The sequence below is a fragment of the Trematomus bernacchii genome, unplaced genomic scaffold (assembly GCF_902827165.1).
Source record: "Trematomus bernacchii unplaced genomic scaffold, fTreBer1.1, whole genome shotgun sequence".
Lineage (NCBI taxonomy): Eukaryota > Metazoa > Chordata > Actinopteri > Perciformes > Nototheniidae > Trematomus > Trematomus bernacchii.
The window spans coordinates 4,920,542-4,933,144 of record NW_022987342.1 but is presented as its reverse complement, the minus strand read 5'-3'; the positions used below and the strand labels follow the sequence as shown (position 1 = coordinate 4,933,144).

At 41.2% G+C, this 12,603-nt stretch overlaps 2 long non-coding RNA genes across 3 annotated transcripts; both read left to right on the top strand.

Annotated features, from left to right (window-relative positions):
• The first annotated feature begins 6,575 nt into the window (after positions 1-6,575).
• On the top strand, positions 6,576-9,328 carry LOC117483054. 2 transcript variants are annotated; one of them, XR_004555947.1, is made up of 4 exons: positions 6,576-6,656; positions 7,491-7,695; positions 7,869-8,034; positions 9,224-9,328. It is a non-coding gene; the product is annotated as an uncharacterized LOC117483054 (long non-coding RNA). The 2 variants fall into 2 exon arrangements; XR_004555946.1 differs by lacking the exon at positions 6,576-6,656 and having other exon boundaries at positions 7,405-7,695.
• Positions 9,329-10,095: 767 nt separating this feature from the next.
• On the top strand, positions 10,096-11,813 carry LOC117483154. Its single transcript, XR_004555961.1, has 4 exons — positions 10,096-10,192; positions 10,299-10,366; positions 10,874-10,917; positions 11,691-11,813. It is a non-coding gene; the product is annotated as an uncharacterized LOC117483154 (long non-coding RNA).
• Positions 11,814-12,603: the final 790 nt, after the last annotated feature.

Below are 12,603 nucleotides of genomic sequence, written 5' to 3'. Positions count from 1 at the left end.
ATAAGGAGCCGTACACATGCCGCAGTTTTTGCGTGGCTGTGTCTTTAGTTGAAAGCCCAGTGGCGATCTGTTCATCTGTCATACTGATCATACAGTCAATAACTTTGTTGTTATTAGCATCTGGTTAGCTAGCTATGCTAACGAATATAAGAAGCTTCTACAACCAGTGAGGTAAAGGCACATCTTTATATGATCATTATAGTTATAAAAAAATAAGAGAATAAAGTAAACTGGTATAAAATACTTTATGACAGTAAAAAAAGGTTGTTACAAAGAATACCGTTTGAAAGGGGAGTGATTTGTATAATATCCATAAAGAAAAATAAAATCTGCTTACAGTTCTGTTTCATATGGGTGTTGAGAGATGTATCCATAGATCTCTTAATGTTGCTCTCAAAGTGCACCAGATTGATGCTTTTAATTTCAACATTTAAAAAAAAATCTTCCCGGGGGAGCATGCCCCCCGAACCCCCCTAGAGGAGGTTAGGTCCCCCCCCCCCCCCACTTAAATCATGTTCACATGGATAGGAAACTAAATACATTTGCACACATCTTGTGTCCATATCTTTCTGTTTTGGTAGTCATGCCACAACCGTGCACTTGCATGCATGCGCGAGTCATGGTAAGATATCTGGATTAAGAGGTTGCTTTTTCTTTGCACAGCATGAAAGAAAGGCGAAATAAATGGGCTGTGATTTTCTTATTTTTAAGCAGAGGTCAATAATTTGTACGGCCCTCGGAGGATGTTGAAAAAATTGAAATGGTCCTTGAGAGGAAAAAGGTTCCCCTCCCCTGATTTAGATGATTACACGTGACATGTTTAGTGTAACAGTAGCAAATATAGTGCAGAGTAATACTGTCACCTTAAGCTACTGGTCACACTATAGCATGTAAGTCTAGCTAAGCATCTTAAGTTTATTGACCTGTAGGTGCCTTTGATCAAGAACGATATATTTCTCTAAAAAAACACATGTTGGAGTATATACCACAGTTGATGGTTAACTTTCTTCTCTTTCCTGAGGTTAAAACTGCACCCACTCTATGACATGCACCTCCATGCAAATAAGTGTATTTGTAATTGACCTCACATCTGAGCAGAGGCACCAGCCTAAGAGGATAATTATGAGAGGATCTGTGCTAATGATGTCTTTAAGTTTCAGTGCCCTCCGCCATTTTGTCAACTTTGACCCGAGGAATAGTTTGCACTGGTAGGATTGTGAAAAGTTCAATTAAGCCATAATTCGAGGCAGAGACCGCATAATAATTGCAAGACAGTGGGTGGTCTTTGAGTTGAGTTTGAGCATGCCTAATAGGTATTATGTCTCACTTCGCACCAGCTATTAGCATCTGTTCCCTGATCTGAGATGCTGCTGAATAATCACAAGAATAGGCAACAATCTCACTGTGCTTAATACGTATGCCTGGTCCCTTCAGAGTTAAGAGAAAGATAATGAAGACATTTTGTTTATAATTATAAACTTACATACTGTAGGCAGTCAGATTCAAAACTATATGTTTAAACTAAACAAAAAAACATATATGTTTTACTACTTTAAAAGGGAAGGCTGGATGTTTTTTTTAGATTTACTTTGCATGGTTGCCTTAGGCTAAAAAGCTAAAGTACAACTCACTGGCTCTTGTTAAACATCAGAGACATGTACTTAGAGAAAACTCTCTTCATCTTCAATCTTGGCTGTATCTGATATATTGGCTAGAATTAATGAAAGTATGCTGGACTGAATATTAGGACACATCTGTTCTATCAAGAGGCATGTGCTCCTGGGGATTTCTATAGCAAAGCTTCCTTTAATGAACTCACTAAAAGAGGAGAAAGGGAAAAAATAAGATTCCGTGAATGCTCTAACTGGATGTTAGTAGAGTGCACGTTTCACATGTGGCAGAATTAATTGTTTTCCATCTCCAAAATGGCACAAGCCATTACTGCCCTGAAAACAAATCACTGCAAAACTGGTGACAATTACCTCTTGCACTTCGGAATCTTCCACCTGAGCCAAATAAATAACACGCTTGTTTCTGAAAGGGGTTCACAGTAAACTATGGGTAGGACGGCCGTGCATATAACATGCTGAGTAATTGAGTCCACCATGCATATTTATGACTAAATAGACACTCTGTCGGCCCCTGGATTTATAGGGGAGAGTTGTGGTTTTGGCAGAGGCTCTGCTCTGCAATCTATCGCTTTATAAAGGGCTTTAGCGAGCAAAACAGTCAATCTGTCATTTCTATTAGAAGGGGATATATCAGCACACTGCGCCACATGGTCAACAGATCATGTTGCTGTAGGCAATGGCTCTAAATTGTCCATGGAAAGGAAGTGATCACTGTTGGCCAAATAGAAGAGTAAGAATAGAGCAGAGCTTGTGGCATCACTGAAGGAGCTGCCATTGATTAGGGTTAGGGTAAGGGTAACACTAAATGAAAGACATTTAAGGGAGCTGTTTTTTGTGTTTTTCCTTTCCCGTAGCATGTTATAGTTTTTTTGTCCGTGTAAATGGTCTGCAAAGGCTAAAATCCCAAAGTTCCCTCCACAGGGAGTTTCTCTCCCACCACACTCCCCCTTTGCCTGAAACGCCACCATTGGACTCCTTTGTTTACTTTTTTTCAGTTCAATTCAAAGGCTTTATTGTCATATGCACAGTAGCTAAAGTGTAGAAATGGCAATTCAAATCTTAAGTCCCAAGCTCCTCCAACATTGCAACATAGTTATAGGACATAAAACAATAAAACTACCTCTGTAACATTCAAATTCAAAGATTCAAAAAGTGAATTGTCATATCATATACACAACTACGGTGTGTATATACAAATACAAATTCAATTAAATATAAATTAAAAAAACAATAAAGATATTGCAAGCTCAGGCATTAAGCAATATTATGCCCTGTGGGATAAAACTATCCCTGAGTAGGGCGGTTTTTGTCCTGATTCTGCGGTTGTGGCACAAAACCCCCTGCACTTTCCCTCCTCACCTCCTACCTCGAAGACCGCACCTACAGGGTAACTTGGAGAGGGTCCGAGTCCGACCCGTGTCAATTATCTACAGGGGTCCCTCAGGGCTCTGTCCTTGGTCCCCTCCTCTTCTCTCTGTACACAAACTCGCTCGGATCTGCCATTAGCCCGCATGGTTTTTCATACCATTGTTATGCTGACGACACTCAATTAATTTGGTATTTTCCCTGTTCAGAAACCCAGGTCGTTGCACACATCTCTGCTTGTCTAGCTGGCATCTCTCAGTGGATGTCTGCTCACCACCTCAAGCTCAACCTTGAGAAGACTGAACTGCTTTTTCTTCCGGGAAAAGATTGTCCCACTCTTGACCTAACAATCAACATCGGCCGCTCTGTTGTTTCCCCGACTCAGACTGCAAGGAATCTGGGTGTGACCCTGGATAACAAACTGTCCTTCACTGCAAACATCGCTGCAACAACCCGCTGCTGCAGATACACTCTTTACAACATCAGGAGGATACGTCCCCTCCTGACCCAGAAAGCGACGCAGCTTCTGGTCCAGGCTCTCGTCATCTCACGCCTAGACTACTGCAACTCCCTCCTGGCTGGTCTACCTGCATGTGCCATCCGACTTCTGCAGCTCATCCAGAATGCAGCGGCTCATCTGGTCTTCAACCTTCCTAAATTCTCCCACACCACACCGCTCCTCCGCTCCCTTCACTGGCTTCCAGTAACTGCTAGAATCCACTTCAAGACACTGATACTTGCGTACCATACTGTGAATGGTTCTGGCCCTTCCTACATCCAGGACATGGTTAAACCATACACCCCAGCACGTGCACTCCGCTCTGCATCAGCCAAACGGCTCGCTGCACCCTCATTGCGAGGGGGACCCAAGTTCCCATCAGCAAAAACACGTCGGTTTGCTATCCTGGCTTCAAAATGGTGGAATGAGCTCCCCATTGACATCAGGACAGCAGAAAGCTTACACATCTTCCGGCGCAGACTGAAAACTCATCTCTTTCGACTCCACTTCGAGCAATACAAAAAAGAATACGCACTTTGATACTAACTAAGCACTTATATACTAACAAAGGACTGGCTTATCTAAAGTCTGTTGAGTATCACTTGAAATTGTTTGGCTCTATGAAACCTAATGTACTTATATGATTCTGTTTTCTTCAAGTTTGTATCTTCTTGGTCGAATGCACTTATTGTAAGTCGCTTTGGATAAAAGCGTCAGCTAAATGAAATGTAATGTAACGTATGCAGGTTGGCTTTGTCGTGAATTAAAAGAGAGCTCGTTTTTTTTTGTTCATTACAGTAATTAAAGTCATTCTGTTGCTATGAGGCTATTAAACAGTCTGGATATGACACAGGGGCAGTCAGAACCACACGACAGCAGTGAAGTGACCGCCCGGTGTTTAAAAAACATGCTGCACAGAGATGCTGTCTATACCCTGGAGGCATCGTTAATGTGATGCCATTTAAACTCCTGGCTCAGTGACTGAATCGCTGTCTGCAGAGTTGTCTCCCTAAACCTCTCAATGACACAGCGATTTGAAAAACACAACATTCGGATACACACTAAAAGGTCATTGTCTAATTATGTAACTCTAAATTGTTATTGTCCGTTGGTATTCTAATTTATTTGTGGCAGATGTAATGACAGGCGGTTGAGATATTTACCCCTGTAAGTTTAATATGTTGTAAAGAGACTTTAAACACATTATAAGTGTGCTCTTTTTAAAAGCAGCGTTGTGCTTCACATTTCATTCTGCATAGTTACACACTTTTACACCTGCCTGCCAAGTGCAAAGTATTTCTGACCACTAACCACAGAAACTCAGGTTTAATTGACTTTCCAGCTGGCCCTTAACCCATTTTTCCAATAGCAAATTTGACTATGAATAATATCCTTATTGTATAAACTAGGAATATTACAGTGGAGTGTGATGTTGTTTTACCACCATCAACTGCACAACTTAAACTAAAGTCCTTTTTTGAATACATTGTTAATAAAATACTTAATTAATATGAAGTGTTGTGTGGAATAATATAAGATAAGGTTGCTAACAGTGAAATCACTTAGAGGGCTAAACAATTATGAGAGACAAATGAGAGATGTTAAGAACATGGTCATTGTTTAGCTTCATGCTAATAGCTAGCCGTAGTGACCGTAACAAGTCATGGGGGCTAACATTAGCGCACAACAGCTTTGAGCGGAAAGCTAGACAAAGCACAATTCATAAACTCATGAATTAAAATTGCTCTAGAATGGATCCAAAAAAAAAAAGTCAGATTATAAATACAAATTGTAATAACACAAATACATACTTATGCAGCTATTGAAAATAATCTTCCTTAACAAAATGTCAGTTTGCTTCATTTGTTCGGATAAGGATGCCAACGGTGAGATCTCTCAGACAGATAAACTATTATTATAGAGAAAAACAGAGAGATGTAAAGAACAAGCCTTTCTTTACCCTGCCCCTGCATTGGACTCAAAGGATATTTTCTTTGGTAAACAAATTGCCACAAACAAAAATATCAAATAAAAAATATGTTTTAAAGTTTGAACTGGGCTCTTTAGTCATAAGGTTGTTTTAACAGCCTGTCCTCCTCCAAAAAACGACCAAATAGGTTGATTGTTCAAGCGCTTATTACAACCTATAATCACGTTTTAAAGTTTTCGACCTCTAGTGCTCCCGTTGACTGCAAACGCTCCGGTGGGTCGTAAATTCACAATTAACACTCTCTGGAAAATCCTAAATTGTAGGATAGTTTGACCATTAAAATTAAGGGTGCTCCGATCGCCAATTTTGGGGCCGATCGCCGGAATCAGTATCGGCCGATACCGATCGCCGATCCGATCGAGTGGGTGGGGGCTATGGGCAACACACTCTCACTCCCAACGCGTCCAGGAGCGACGCTTGGTCAGAATTCCGTGGCGTCCAGTTGTGACGCGCCGAGTTTCCATCAGCGTCATAAACGGATGCAAAGAGCTTTCAACTGATTGCAATGTATTCCCATCGGCGTCGGTATTTGACGCTTAGGGAAGCACGGCATTCGTTTGTGTCGGCAGCTGTTAAAGGCAATGTGAGCGTCCATTCCCATTGGATAACGGAGAATTGTACACCCGGAAGTAAGTATTCTCCTTACTGTCGATTGATTTGACAGTGATATCTCCATTACTCATCCACTCAAAAACACCAGATTACCTTTGTTAATTAAACGACATTGATAGGTTTAAATTGTGTACAATGCTTTTGTGTTTTTCCCCTACAATTCTGAGACAACTTGTTTTCTCTGAAATGTGGAGCGCCAAAGAGACTACACTACCCACAATCCCCAGCTATTGTTGTGATTGTCTGTCCGCTTTGCGACAAAACCTCGTGATAAGTCAACAAGCTCTGTGATTGGATTAAACATAAATAGGTGATATCTGCACTACTTATTAACTAAAAACCACCAGATTATCCTTGTTAATGAAACGACATTGATAGGCTTTAGTGTAAAATGCTTTTGTCACGTTTTCCCCTTCAATTCTGAGAAACAAGTAGTTTTGAGTTTTGGATGGCCGAAGACACTACACTACCCACAATCCTCAGCTATCTTCGCAAGGCCAGGTCTCGAGGTCACGTAGTTCACGTGATACATTGCTCGGAACCTTGAGACACCAGCAAGGTAAGCTGTAATAAACTCGACTGCTCACTTAATTTTCGACAATATTCAAATATAACTCAAATAAAATATTTGGGTTATGTATTCAAGTCCCACCCAGGCAGCAGGATTCGTAAGACAGTACGAGAAACTTAAAGAAAATGTAGTCTGTAACAGTTATTTTCTTTTTTGTAATAACGGATCATTTAGAAGCTAGCATTAGCCACCGTGTGGCTAGCTAGCTGTGTTAGTACAATGTCGTAGTCATCAAAGGAGCTAGCACTGTTAGTTGTATCGCTCATCAAAACAAAGAGGACTCTCTGGAGCGAAAGTATTTGTAATTATTATTATTTATTTATTATTTATTACTTAGCGGGAGTGTTTTACATGTTCGGTGTAATGACGTAAAATGTTTAGGACGCGTCACTGCGGTTGCTGGTCATTTGTTTTTTTTACCATAAGCTGTCATCAAGAAGGAATGCCATAATTTAATGTCATGATGTTTATATGTGAACAAATTACACAGTACATTAGAAGTCAGTACACATTAGCCTAATTATTAACAGAATGTTAATTGGCGTTTAAATGTTACATTCTATTATACAAAAACCCCACTTGTCATTTGTGTTTGAATATATTGAATATTCACATATGAATATATTAATTTGATTCAAACCATTGGAAGTTTGCGCACTATCTCAAGTATTCACAGCATATTAGACTGTATCTTCTGTCTCTCCAATTGCATTTAATATAGAGCATAAACTTAATAACATATTTGTGTATTTGAGAACAAATTGATCAACTGACAGCAAACATTTTTGAGATAATCCCTCTATGTTTAACTTTCATTTGCAGAATGACAAAGCCCAAAAAACAACTGTGCCCCTCCTGCCAGGCCCCAAATTCCCTTGGGCGTAAAACATGTGTGGTGTGTGTCTGCCCCCTTCAAATAAATAAAACATTTTAAAAAAAAGAAGCGGAATTAAAGGACTCTAGCTGGGGGGCTTCTGTGAAGAGCAACAGGAACGCCAGCAGGACCGTTAAGTCGGCCGAGCTATCTGTGAGTTTAAATGACTTATTATTTAAGATGTTTGGCCTCTCAGACGATTACATATCTTATTTGTCAAACAGCCTTGCCCTCAGTGAATGTGAAACCATTTTTCTGGCTTTAAAAAGATTTGTATCATTGATCAATGTGCCTGTATGCAATCTTTTTCGCTCCAATTCTTGCAGGTTCTTAAACTACACACCCTTGGCTCCAGCCCGGTCCTTTTCCTTTCCAATAAGGGCCGCAGTGGGGAGATCCGTGGGGATCTGGTCCACCATTTTGGAAATGCTGATGGGGTCGTTAGGGAGATCCTACTCAAAATGAGGAAACTCTATGAGTACCTCCTGAAAAGTAAGGTCATACTTGTACTTTATTATCTCATTGTGTAGTCGTCCATGGGCTTTGTGTCAATGCATTCATCAAATTCACACTTCTGTTACATCTATCCCGTTATATCATTAAAATGTCATCCCCCCCCTGAGCCTTTTTTATATAATACAACTTATGCTGTATTATAGAACAAAGGCTGTCAACATGGGCTTGTCAGGGCCAGCATGTTATCACTGTGAACACTAAGATACTAATATGAGGGTACCACACTAATGGTATTGCAGTTACCTACTTTTTAGTTTTTATTTATAATTAATTATTTGTATGCATATTTCTTTATTTTGTATTGTGTTTTAAGCCTGTACAGCACTTTGGACAACATTGAAATGTGCTATACACAAATATTTAAAGGGTTGAATTGAATGCAAATGTCGACATTACTCACCTGTAGTTAGCAAGCATGCACGTTATGCATGTGTCTGTAATACAAACACATCTCTGCAGGCATCATAAAGATATGAGGCTGCTCTGTTTTCCCAGTTTGTAACTCTTGCCTCCTCTCTTCATGTCTTAATCCCTCTCACATGAGATGGGAGAAGAGGAGGAGACACCTCGAGAGACGAGTTGAGGCAAAAGACATTCAATGAAATTAGACATCATGACACTCCTACCTCGCACCCTAATGTCCAGGACACACATGGTGCCGTACGCTGCACGTGTGCTTATCATTACGGCTTATGCTTTTTATCTGGGCATCCGAAAAGTCATGCCTATTTTCTTCTGTGAGACGCACGTGGTTCTTTGCAAAAACATACCCGGCAACAACCTGTCAAAAGTCTTATCACCATGTTTCATTACAGATTTAATGTATTTATCTGCAAGTTTTAAATTATTTCTAGTTTAATGAGAGAAGCTGCTCCAGACTGCAACTACATTTTCATTATGATCATGGTCTTAACTAAATACGATAAGTTGTTGTGTTAAACACTGATATGAGAAACATAGCAATATGTCTACAGTCAGCTGTGGTAGCTTAAAAACATTATTTTCACACTACCTGCATTTCATTCACTTAAGAACTACCTGGTTGATTTCTAATAAGAGGGAAATTCAATGCATTTAATTAATTTCTTGCAAGTAAGGCCAAAAATAAGTCTTCCTTAAAATGTGTTCTGTTAATTTTCCCTTGTATTATTTTCAACATTTGCAGTGTGTGCTGCACAACAAGCTGCATCGACATCTGCTGGTCCACCAGCCCCCCCTGGACCAGAGCAAGAGCCAGAGCGAGAGACGGAGCGAGGGACAGAGACGGAGCCAGAGCCAGAGCCAGAGCCAGAGCCAGAGCCAGAGCCAGAGCCAGAGCCAGAGCCAGAGCCAGAGCCAGAGCCAGAGCCAGAGCCAGAGCCAGAGCCAGAGCCAGAGCCAGAGCCAGAGCCAGAGCCAGAGCCAGAGCCAGAGCCAGAGCCAGAGCCAGAGCCAGAGCCAGAGCCAGAGCCAGAGCCAGAGCCAGAGCCAGAGCCAGAGCCAGAGCCAGAGCCAGAGCCAGAGCCAGAGCCAGAGCCAGAGCCAGAGCCAGAGCCAGAGCCAGAGCCAGAGCCAGAGCCAGAGCCAGAGCCAGAGCCAGAGCCAGAGCCAGAGCCAGAGCCAGAGCCAGAGCCAGAGCCAGAGCCAGAGCCAGAGCCAGAGCCAGAGCCAGAGCCAGAGCCAGAGCCAGAGCCAGAGCCAGAGCCAGAGCCAGAGCCAGAGCCAGAGCCAGAGCCAGAGCCAGAGCCAGAGCCAGAGCCAGAGCCAGAGCCAGAGCCAGAGCCAGAGCCAGAGCCAGAGCCAGAGCCAGAGCCAGAGCCAGAGCCAGAGCCAGAGCCAGAGCTTCCGGAGACATTTACTCTCCATCTTTTTTCTCTTCCTCCACCTCCTCCATGCTCCCAGCCTTCTCTCTCCCCCTTGTCTTCTCCTCCACCGCCTCCATGCTCCCAGCCTTCTCTCTCCCCCTTGTCTTCTCCTCCACCGCCTCCATGCTCCCAGCCTTCTCTCCCCCCCTTGTCTTCTCATCCACCTCCTCCATGCTCCCAGCCTTCTCTCCCCCCCTTGTCTTCTCCTCCACCTCCTCCATGCTCCCAGCCTTCTCTCTCCTCCTTGTCTTCTCCTCCACCGCCTCCACCGTCAAAGAAAAGTCGAAAAGGTTTGATTTGCACTATACTATACTATATACTATACAATACATTTCTTTAAATGATTGTTTGGAAGACTTATTACCTAATTATTAAAATGGTGTTATTTATTTTTAGAATGCAGGAAACACAGGACCCAGAAGGTGTTCCTCTATGAGAGCATTGGGGAAAGAAGAGTTTTTAATGTAAGTGTGTTATAATTTCTTCCTTGTTGTTTTTCTTGTTAAATAACATAAAAACGTACAGAACATTATTGGTACCGTCTACAGACCATCAGTGAGATATCTGCACAGAGCCCAAACGATACTAACATATAACGCCTCTGAATCCAGAGATACACAAGTATCCACTATCGTACAAGTATGGAGCAGTGAGGTTCCTCAATCCATCCTCGACACTGCACCTTTTGTTGTCATTGTAAGCATTACAGGACTACGTTTTGCATCACCTTATAACCTTGTGTTGTAGGAAACTCCCAGTCTTAAAGAAGCTGCTCCATACTGGTACGATAGTGGATTCTTCTGTATCTCTGGTTTCAGATGCTGTTGTCTGTTAGTATTGTTTATGTGTAGAAATCTAACCTTATTGATGGTCTATAAATGGTACAAATAATGTTCTGTAAAGTTGTATCACCTAACTTTGTAAAGTATCTCTCATTAATATTTCTGTCCATTTCATATCATGCCTTTCAGCAAAGACAAGAAGTGAAAATTCGCTGGACACCATGCTCCAAGTGGTAAGTTTTTCCTTAATGACCATACATGTATGTGTTGTACTGGAAGCAAAGGGTTTATACACTGATACAGTAGGCTCATCTCAATTGAATACTTTTGTATTGTATGTTGTTATGTAATTTGTCCTACAGAAGAGAGACACAAATCACTAACATATGTATTAGTTATGCTACCCGTATTTGTATATATCCTAAATGTTTGACGTGCTGTGGGTCTACCACACATGCATCACAAACCACAAGTAAGAACAGTACGTTATTATTTTATAATCAAAAAATTATTATAGAATTTGTAAGTATATTTCACACACTTTAATGTCTTTATAGAGTTCGATCTCCTGATTCGTTTAAGAGATTTAATATATTTTACTCTTAATGAAGCACTTTAAACATTTAATGACTCTGATCCTCCTTTAACGGTAAGATCAGCTGCAGTGAGCAGAGGCTGTGCAGCTGGGGGCGGAGGTCTGATGCGCGAGTAGTGTGCTCTCGTGTATCCTACCTTTCGTCTCCTCTGGAAGCCTCCTCCCTCACCCCTCCTCGACTCCTCCGTTTGCGTTGAAGCGATTGTGACGTCCTTCAACATGGCGTGTCTTGATTGATTTCCGGGTCAAGTCCCGGAGGAGGGGGAGAGAGGAGTCGAAGAGGGACATTGAGCTGAAGCTAATGTTTCAAATCCTATTTTAAATTGACTTACTTGCCTGATTAAGCATCAGAAATATATATAGCATGACATATTAATAATTATTCAACTGTTCTTTATGTGTGTTTTGCAGTGGCAAGGACTGGGAGGACACATGGGAGCCTGCCCAAAACTATAGCAGCTCAACATAATAACACACACACACAGACACAGACACACAGACACAAACACACACACACACACACACATACACACAACACACACACACACACACAGACACATACACACACACACACGCAACACACACACACACACACACACACACACACACACACACACACACACACACACACACACACACACACACACACACACACACACACACACACACACACAGACACACACACATACACACGCACACACACACACACACACAATACATTTTTTCAATAAATTGTTTCAATAAATTGTTGTTTCTGTTGTGTATTTTTTGTACAATTATTTCTCAATAGGGTAAAGCCATTTAAAATGTTTTAGTTTTTGGTATGTTAATGCAAATGTGACAATCATTATTTTCGGGCTGCCTCAGTCTTAAAACACAAGATAGATATCAATTTTTGTTATTGTCTTCTGTATATGTCATGAATAATACTGGTACAATTTGAATTTGCCCCAAAACGTGGAAATGCAGACCAGATCTTCTAAATGCCAGGGACCGGAACATCAGGAGCATCTCTAAAAGACGATATGTGACTGTCCTGCAGCAACGGACCATATGAGAAACATTATGTTAAAACCTAGAAACTTATTCTAAACCTACTATCAAAGTATTCACCTGAAATGTAGCACAATTTGGCTCCTGTTAAAAGCACTATTTGAAAATGTAGATTTGTCAGGTCAACATGTGACTTATCTGGTTTGCTATAACAGTTTTACTCCCCAGTTGAACTGTATTTGACAATCATTAAATTCACAAACATAATTTGGGAAATAAATCAAAGACAATAGTGTAAATAAGAAAGGTTTAGTTTTTGAAACTTGTAATG